Genomic DNA, 7,795 nt, shown 5'->3' with positions numbered 1-7,795 from the left:
CGGGGTGGGGGGGACTCTCAGCCAGAACTTCCAGAACGGCCCTGGGGAAGCAGGTGGAGTGATCCAGGCCCAGTCACACCTGCCTCAGGTCAGCAGGCCCCGGGCCGGCTCCCTTCCTTTGCAGGAACTCTTGTAGCAAGTCCCCGTTTCTCAGCCCATGTGACCCAGGCCTGTCCCCCTGGCAGAGTCTCCTTCCAGGGAGTGTCCTCCTGGGGACTCCTCTGCAACTTGACCCCCTTTGCTCTTAGTGGACCCAGCACGGCTTTCTCAGTAGTCCTACGGCAGTGGGGATGGCAAGTGCCACCTCGTACCACTAAGAGGGGGCAGCATCCCATAGGAGGAGCCGGGCCCAAGAGTCCACTTCAGCGCTCACCAGTCATAGGCACGTAAGTCGTCGGCACTCTCGGGTGAGAGATTCTGAAACACTGAATGAGATAACAGATATGCATAATTTCTGAAAACTATATGCGTGGTATAGTCTAGGGTAGTGTTTCTCAAAGTGTGGTTCTTCCCTGGCCAGCAGAATAAACATCGTCAGGACATTTTTAGAATTGCCAATGAGCAGACTCACCTCAGATCTGAATGAGAAACCCTGGAGGCGGGACCCAGAGTTGAGCGAGCCCTCCACGGGTATGAGTCTGAGGCACTGGGCTAGTGAACAGAAAACAGACCCCGCCTTCTACGGTGCACAGCTGGGGAGGTATTCTGAAGTGCAGAATAGGTGCTGAATGTAATACCCTGGAAGGTAGGGACCACGTCCTACCAGGTGCATCCCCAATGCCTCGTGAAGCACCTGGCACATAGCAGGCGTTCAATTAACAGCCCTTACATAGAATAAGTGTGTGGACACTAAAAGACAAGAGTAGCTCAGAAGTCTTACAATGAGTGCATGTTATTTTTATACTTGAGAAAGCAGATAATCCCATTTGAGGAAGAGAAGAGGGTGCAGGGAGAGAGAGAGAAAAACGGTAGACGTGGGCCACTCTCTCGGTCCTGCCCACGATGGCTACAGGAGAGAGGATCAGTGGGAACCTTCATCCAGACAAGGGCCCTACATCCCCCACTGCATCTCTGGGGCTGCCTTGAGTGGACCAAGAGGTCACAGGTTGGCTGTGATCAGCATCCACTGGTTCATCCTACGAGTCTGTGAGCACCTATTCTGTGCCGTGCTGAGGGCTGAGGATGGAGCAGTGAGCAGGGCACACAGTCCCATGCTCCCAAGCTGGCAGTCCAGGGAGAAGATAGGCAAATAAGCACAGTAACTGCAAGAAGGTACGGCAGTATTGTGACCGGGGAAGTACGGGGGCTAGGGGACAGAGGGGGCGGGGCAGAGTACAGGGAAGGGACCCTATCAGGGAAGGTGGCCAAACTAACTTGACGGGTATACAGGAGTTAAAAGGACTACGGGGTGAGAAGAGGCAGAGGGCACAGCCTGTACAAAGACTGGGGGCAAGTGGGGACTAAAGCAGTGATGAGGGGAGGGCACAGGTGAGGGACTGTCCGTCACCCAGTGCTGGTATAAGACATGGTGTGAGGCAGGGGACAGTCCTTACCCCCAGGACTTGCAGTCTAGCTGCCATTCAACAAACACTTTCTAGACGCTGGGGAGACAGCAGAACAGAGCACAAAATAAGACTGTTGGGGGACTTACATCCTAGTGGTCACGACAGAAGCAAACAAACCACAAAGCCAAGAACAGAGCTTCAGGGAGAGGGGCAAGCAGAAGTCGTGGAGGGAAGGGGGGACTGGCGAAGGCAGTGACATGACAGGTGGATAGAGTCAGGAATGTGCCAGCTCACCCTCACATCACCCCACCACTCAGGGCTCTGTGGCTTCAACCAGATGGTTCCAGAATGCTGGTTTGCAATCAAAGAAAGGAAAAATTGCCAAGCCTTCAGGAGAGAAAGAAAAACGACAAAGAGTACTATGCTATCCTATACTAATGATATACTTACACATATTATGCATATTGTCTATACTGTATACACTATACAAGGCTATGTTAATGTTATACCATACTGTACATACCATACTATGCTGTACATATTATACTACACATGCTATAGTATAGCATAGTATATGTACATACATAGTAGAGTATAGCAAAGTATGTATAGTATAAGATGTATAATAGAATATAGCACAGTATAATATATATAATATAGCATAATATATACTACTGTGGTATATATATGTATATGGATTACACTATACATATTACACTATACATACTTTGTATATGAATGCTATACATATTATACTATATATACTATACTATGCTATACATATACTATACATACTATACTATACCATATAGACTATACTATGCTATACTAACACTATACTATACCATACACAATATGTTATACTAATGCTTTATAAGATGCTATACTATACCATACCATACCATGCCCTATTACACCATACAGACTATACTATACTATACATACTACACTACACCATGCTGTATTATACTATACTGTGCTATCCTATGCTATACACATATTATACATACTATACACATTGTACATGCTATACACATATTATACTACACTACACCTGTTACGCTACACATACTATATTATGCCATATTAAGCCCATACTATACATACTGTACTATAATAGAGCCTAATGCCTGACACATAAGCCACACTTCATAAATGTTTGTGGGACTGATCTAAGGCTGAGAATGGGGTGGGGGGTGTCTTTTTTCTGCTTGCCTTTGGGACTTGAGTCCTATGCCTGAGAGTGTCACTTCCAAGCCTGGTCCTCTCTCCCTTCAAGTCCCAGACCTGTCCAGATATGCTCAGAGGGAAGTGGTAAATGACAGGATCAGGGAGGAGTGCTTGTGGGTGAAGCATCAGCCAGGATAATGACGGTTAATGGGAGACCAAATCCCACACACCAGCCATACCTGCTGATCCTCTGATGAAGGAGGATGTTTGGTGGGCGTGCCTGCTGGGCTGGCGGCCTCATGAGGCCTCAACACGAGTGGGTCTTAACCAGATACCCTCTGAAATGGGGCTTTGAACAAAATCCACCTTGGATCCACATTTTATTCTATACTTCTGAAAACGTTTCTGGGAGGCCATATGCACAGGGAAAATAAAGACGGGCTCTTGGCCTGGCCCCGCCACCGACAAGCTATACCGCCTGGGCCACGTCACCAGCCACGTCTCAGCTTCCTCAATGTATTAGTCAGGATGGATCAGGCTATGCCGCAGTAACAAGTGAACCCCGTGACTTTAGTGGCTGAACAAAATAAAAGTTTCTTTTACTCAAAGTCACTCTGTGGCTCAGGAATCCTCCTCTGTCATGTGGCTACCTGGCCAGGAACACTTGGCCTCTAGGGTCCCTAGAGCAGAGAAGGAAGAGGCTTCTGGAAGATCTTCTCTGACAGGGGCTGGCATTACCCTTACCACACACACACACACACACACACACACACACACACACACACATAACCTAGCTGAACTCATTACATGGCCACACCCCAGTGCAAGAGGGCCTGGAACACAGTCCCTCCCCAGGAAGAGAAAATGCATGGAGAGGGCACAGCATCACCTTCATTTGCTCAACTATTAAATCCATAAATTATTTCATTACATGAAGGGAGGGGTATATAATATTTGCCAGGCATCAAGCATTAGAGCTACAGAGATGTCCTTGTCCTCAAGAAGTATGGTAGGTGAGGGGCACCTGGGTGGCTCAGTCAGTTAAGCAAGTGACCAACTTCGGCTCAGGTCATGATCTCATGGTTCATGGATTCTAGCCCACATCAGGTTCTGTGCTGACAGCTCGGAGCCAGGAGCACATTTCAGATTCTGTCTCCCCCTCTCTCTCTACCCCTCCCCTGCTTGTGCTCTGCCTCTCTCTCTCTCTCTCTCTCTACCTCTCTCTCTCTCTCTCAAAAAATAAATAAGCATTTAAAAAATAAAGTTTGATAGGTGAGACAGACTATACAGTTTATTTACTTTTATTTTTTGGTTTATTTATTTTTGAGACAGAGACAGAGCATGAGTGGAGGAAGGGCTGAGAGAGCAGGAGACAAAGAATCTGAAGCAGGCTCCACCTTCTGAGCTGTCAGCATAGAGCCCGAAGCGGGACTCATACCCACGAACTGCAAGATCATGCCCTGAGCCGAAGTCGGATGCTCAGCCAACTGAGCCACCCAGGCACCCCCAGACTACACAGTTTATTGTGAGAGCAGCCAAACAGGCACCCAACCCAGCAGTATATAGCCATGCGTGCCTATGGAAATGTACATGTATTTATTACGAATTTCACTGACATAAAGGATATATGGCACACAATTTAGAAATAACGCTGAAATACACAATACTCTTCACTGTAAATTCCACGAAGCCAACTGATTCTCACAGAACCTGTTCATTGTTTTTTGCCAGACCCTGGCATTCAACCATGAAGGGTTGCATTCCGATCAGCTCTCCCCCCAGTAAATTTATTCTCCTTAAATTGGGTATGTGATCTGTTCATAAACTCTCTCTCCCTTTCGTATTAATTTATATCTATTAATCTGAAACCTCTTTTCACATGAGCAACTTCTTTGCTAAGTCAGGTTAAGTTTTCAAATGCTGAGAGGTGTTCCCTCCATTTTTTGGATGATTCATAATGTAATAGCGAGGGACGCAAAATATGCTTTTATGTTTACTCTGAACTACTAACATTTTCCTTCTCACATCATTTTCTGAAGTTGAGACAATCAACGGAGCAGCCAATCGAGCCCTGGGTTATAGGATGGGCCGTCTCAATGGTGGAGCTGCTCCCACTGTGGCCAGTTTCCAGCCACCAAGCTGACATCATTGAAGACAGAGGTGGAAAGCAAGCTACAGCAGGAAATCAGCCCACGGTATTTCCACAAAACACGTACAGAGGACAGAAATAATATCAAGAGCATAGAAAATAGCAATGTAATTAGGAAGTGATGAATTTAGGGTATTTATTACCTTATTTAAGTATAAATTCCTATCATTTAATTTTAAGATACTGGCTGTGTTTAACAGCTGGCCTGTAAAATTCCCAAAAACTTAATAGTCTGGCCATCCAGGACAAGTCAGCTCTTGCCCGCAGTCAGAGGCAGGTCAGAGGAGGCAGGAGCTCCGCCTGAACTGAGTGGAAGCAAGTGTTATGATTATTCTAGAAGGGGAAGGGAGAAGGACCGTGCAGGCTGGACGGAGCACCAGCTGAGCCAGGCAAGTATGCAATGACCAGTGTTGGGACAGGGTGGCCACACAGCCCTTGTGACCAGGGCAGTCTCTCTCTGCCTGTGCTGTCTCCTTTTATTTTCAAAACTGCTTTGTTAGGGACTAAAATGATACGGCTTTCCTATACTAACTGAAGTGCTGCAGGCTTCCTGGGACCCCCAAAACCTCGGGATGCATGTGGGGGTGGGGGAGGAAAGGCTGTTTGGTGGGCAGAGAAGTCAGGTAGCGGTGGGTGGAGGAGGTGGAGGAGGGAAGAAAATGGCAGTGGTGACCATGAAGGGCATGTCCTGAGAAGTCGGGAGAGAAAGGGAATTCCCTGGGATGACAGGCTGGTGCCTAGAGAGGGTTTCTTTACTGGAGGAGCCGAGCTCCGAGGCCCAGCCAGGGCCCCAGCAGGCCGGCCTCATCCAGAGCCGGGACCAGAGCTGCTCCCTTACTGTAGCCTCACACAGCGGGCTAGGGAAAAAGAAAGAAATGCAAACGAAATTCAAGTGTCCAGCCCGGCTTTCTGACAGAATAAGAGAAGAGGTGGGCAGGACAGTGGCAAGGGGGCCACAGTCCCCCACGTGGTCGTGGTCCATCTCCTGTGGGAGGCTTGCAGTTCCCAGGACAAAGCAGAAGCACCTCCCAGCTAAGAGTATCCTCCGAGGCTGGTGTTGGTCGATTTTCCCACAAGCCGGTTCATACTGTCCTCACTTTCCTGGTCAGCAACCCTCCTGAATGCCCCAAAGCCTGATGCCTCCCGAGCCCTCCAGTCCTCTCATTTTCTCCCTCGTGGAGACGGGGCACAGCGGGCCCTTCCCTGGGGGGAGAGAGCCGGGAGGCAGCACAGCCAAGCTGCAGGCCTTTGCCTCCCCGGCTGCTGACCTGGGCACACGAGCCCGTGTGTCAGGGCGAAGCCAGCCTGCTCTCTGGCAAAGCAGCCCAGGACCACAATCCTGAGTTCCAAATGTTCTGAAACCTTTATGAGTCTTTCAGCCCCTCCATGAATAAGGCAAAGAAGTAAGGGAACGATCTCTGGCTTTGAAGAATGAGGGGAAGATTAAGGGCTATCCAGGCTGCATGACATGTACCCATGTACCTTTCAGGGCAGCGTTTTATAGAGTGAAGTGGATAGATAATTTATCTAAGTGCTATTGTGGGGACTCTTTGTGTCTGTGTGTTTCAGACGGTAGGTAGGTACATAGGTAGGAAGGTAGGTAGATAGGTGGGTTGGTGGGTGGATAGATGGATGGATGGGTGGATGGATGGATGGATGGATGGATGGATAGACAGACAGATAGACAGACAGATAGACAGATGGTAGAGCTCACACACAAATGAATATATTTAGCCTCACATCAGTTCTAGGNTAGGTAGGTACATAGGTAGGAAGGTAGGTAGATAGGTGGGTTGGTGGGTGGATAGATGGATGGATGGGTGGATGGATGGATGGATGGATGGATGGATGGATGGATGGATGGATAGACAGACAGACAGATAGATAGACAGATAGATAGATAGATGGTAGAGCTCACACTCAAATGAATATATTTAGCCTCACATCAGTTCTAGAAGGTGAAGTAAGTAGTACTGAGGAAACTGAGGCATGGTGAGGTTAGGTGACTTCCAGAATCCCACAGCAGGTGAATATCAGAGCTGAGACTTGAACCCAGGCAGTGTTGCTCTTAACTGGGACACTAAGCCACTTTCCCACGCACAGGGCATTCTGTCACTGGGCCTTTTCCACCCCTCTGGGACACACACAGGGGCCAGGAGTCATGGCATTAGATCCAGGCTGTGGGGCCTATAGCTTAGACAATGTGGGGGCCCTTCTTTAAGACAAAGACTAGAAAACTGTGCCTGAAAATGGCACAGGCTGTGGAAGAGGCTGAGCAAGTGAGGGTCACTGCATTTTAAGCCTCGCTGGCCTCCTGGTAGATGGGCCCCTGCCCCTGTAAACTCTGAGGCTGTTAGTCTCCGATTATCTTCGCTACGGGGTCCCGAAGTCTCTCCTGTCTCCTGGCACTGTGTCTGCCTTCCTCCACCCTGGAAGAGGAATCTGCATGGGGGTCTGAGGGATACCTGAAAATGGCCCCACACCCCTCTCAGCCCGCTGTCCAGGTGAGTGCTGCAGTCTGGGAGCCCTGACTCTGCTCGGAGAGATTCAGACCAGAAGCTGCTGGCACGAAGCCCGCTTCCCAAAAGCATGACCAACCAGGGGAAAGACGTGGAAAATTTTCTGACCACACCTGAAGCTGGTGGGATCATTAAAATGTAACCCATCCAAGGTCACCCACGTAGCCTGAAGCTACTTTGGAAGTACAGAAGGGAAAAAGGACCTGTTCTCTCTTGAATGCCACAAACAGCTCTTCTTTTTAAGAGGTACAGACAGGGTCACAGATGACCTGAGCCAGAAAGCCTCAGTCTCTAGGGAACAGTCTGTGTGAGTATTGCCAAGGGTTATCTTAGGTTCCTAAGCTTCAGAGACCATCACCCTGGACTGGAAGATTCCATCAGCAAAGGCTCTCTCCCTTCCCTAACAAGGACAGCCAAAAGCCACGAGGAGGAGGGTAAGGTTAGGCTCCATG

Source organism: Crocuta crocuta, unplaced genomic scaffold, assembly GCF_008692635.1.
Source record: "Crocuta crocuta isolate KB4526 unplaced genomic scaffold, BGI_CrCroc_1.0 scaffold32, whole genome shotgun sequence".
Lineage (NCBI taxonomy): Eukaryota > Metazoa > Chordata > Mammalia > Carnivora > Hyaenidae > Crocuta > Crocuta crocuta.
This window is presented reverse-complemented; position numbering follows the sequence as displayed.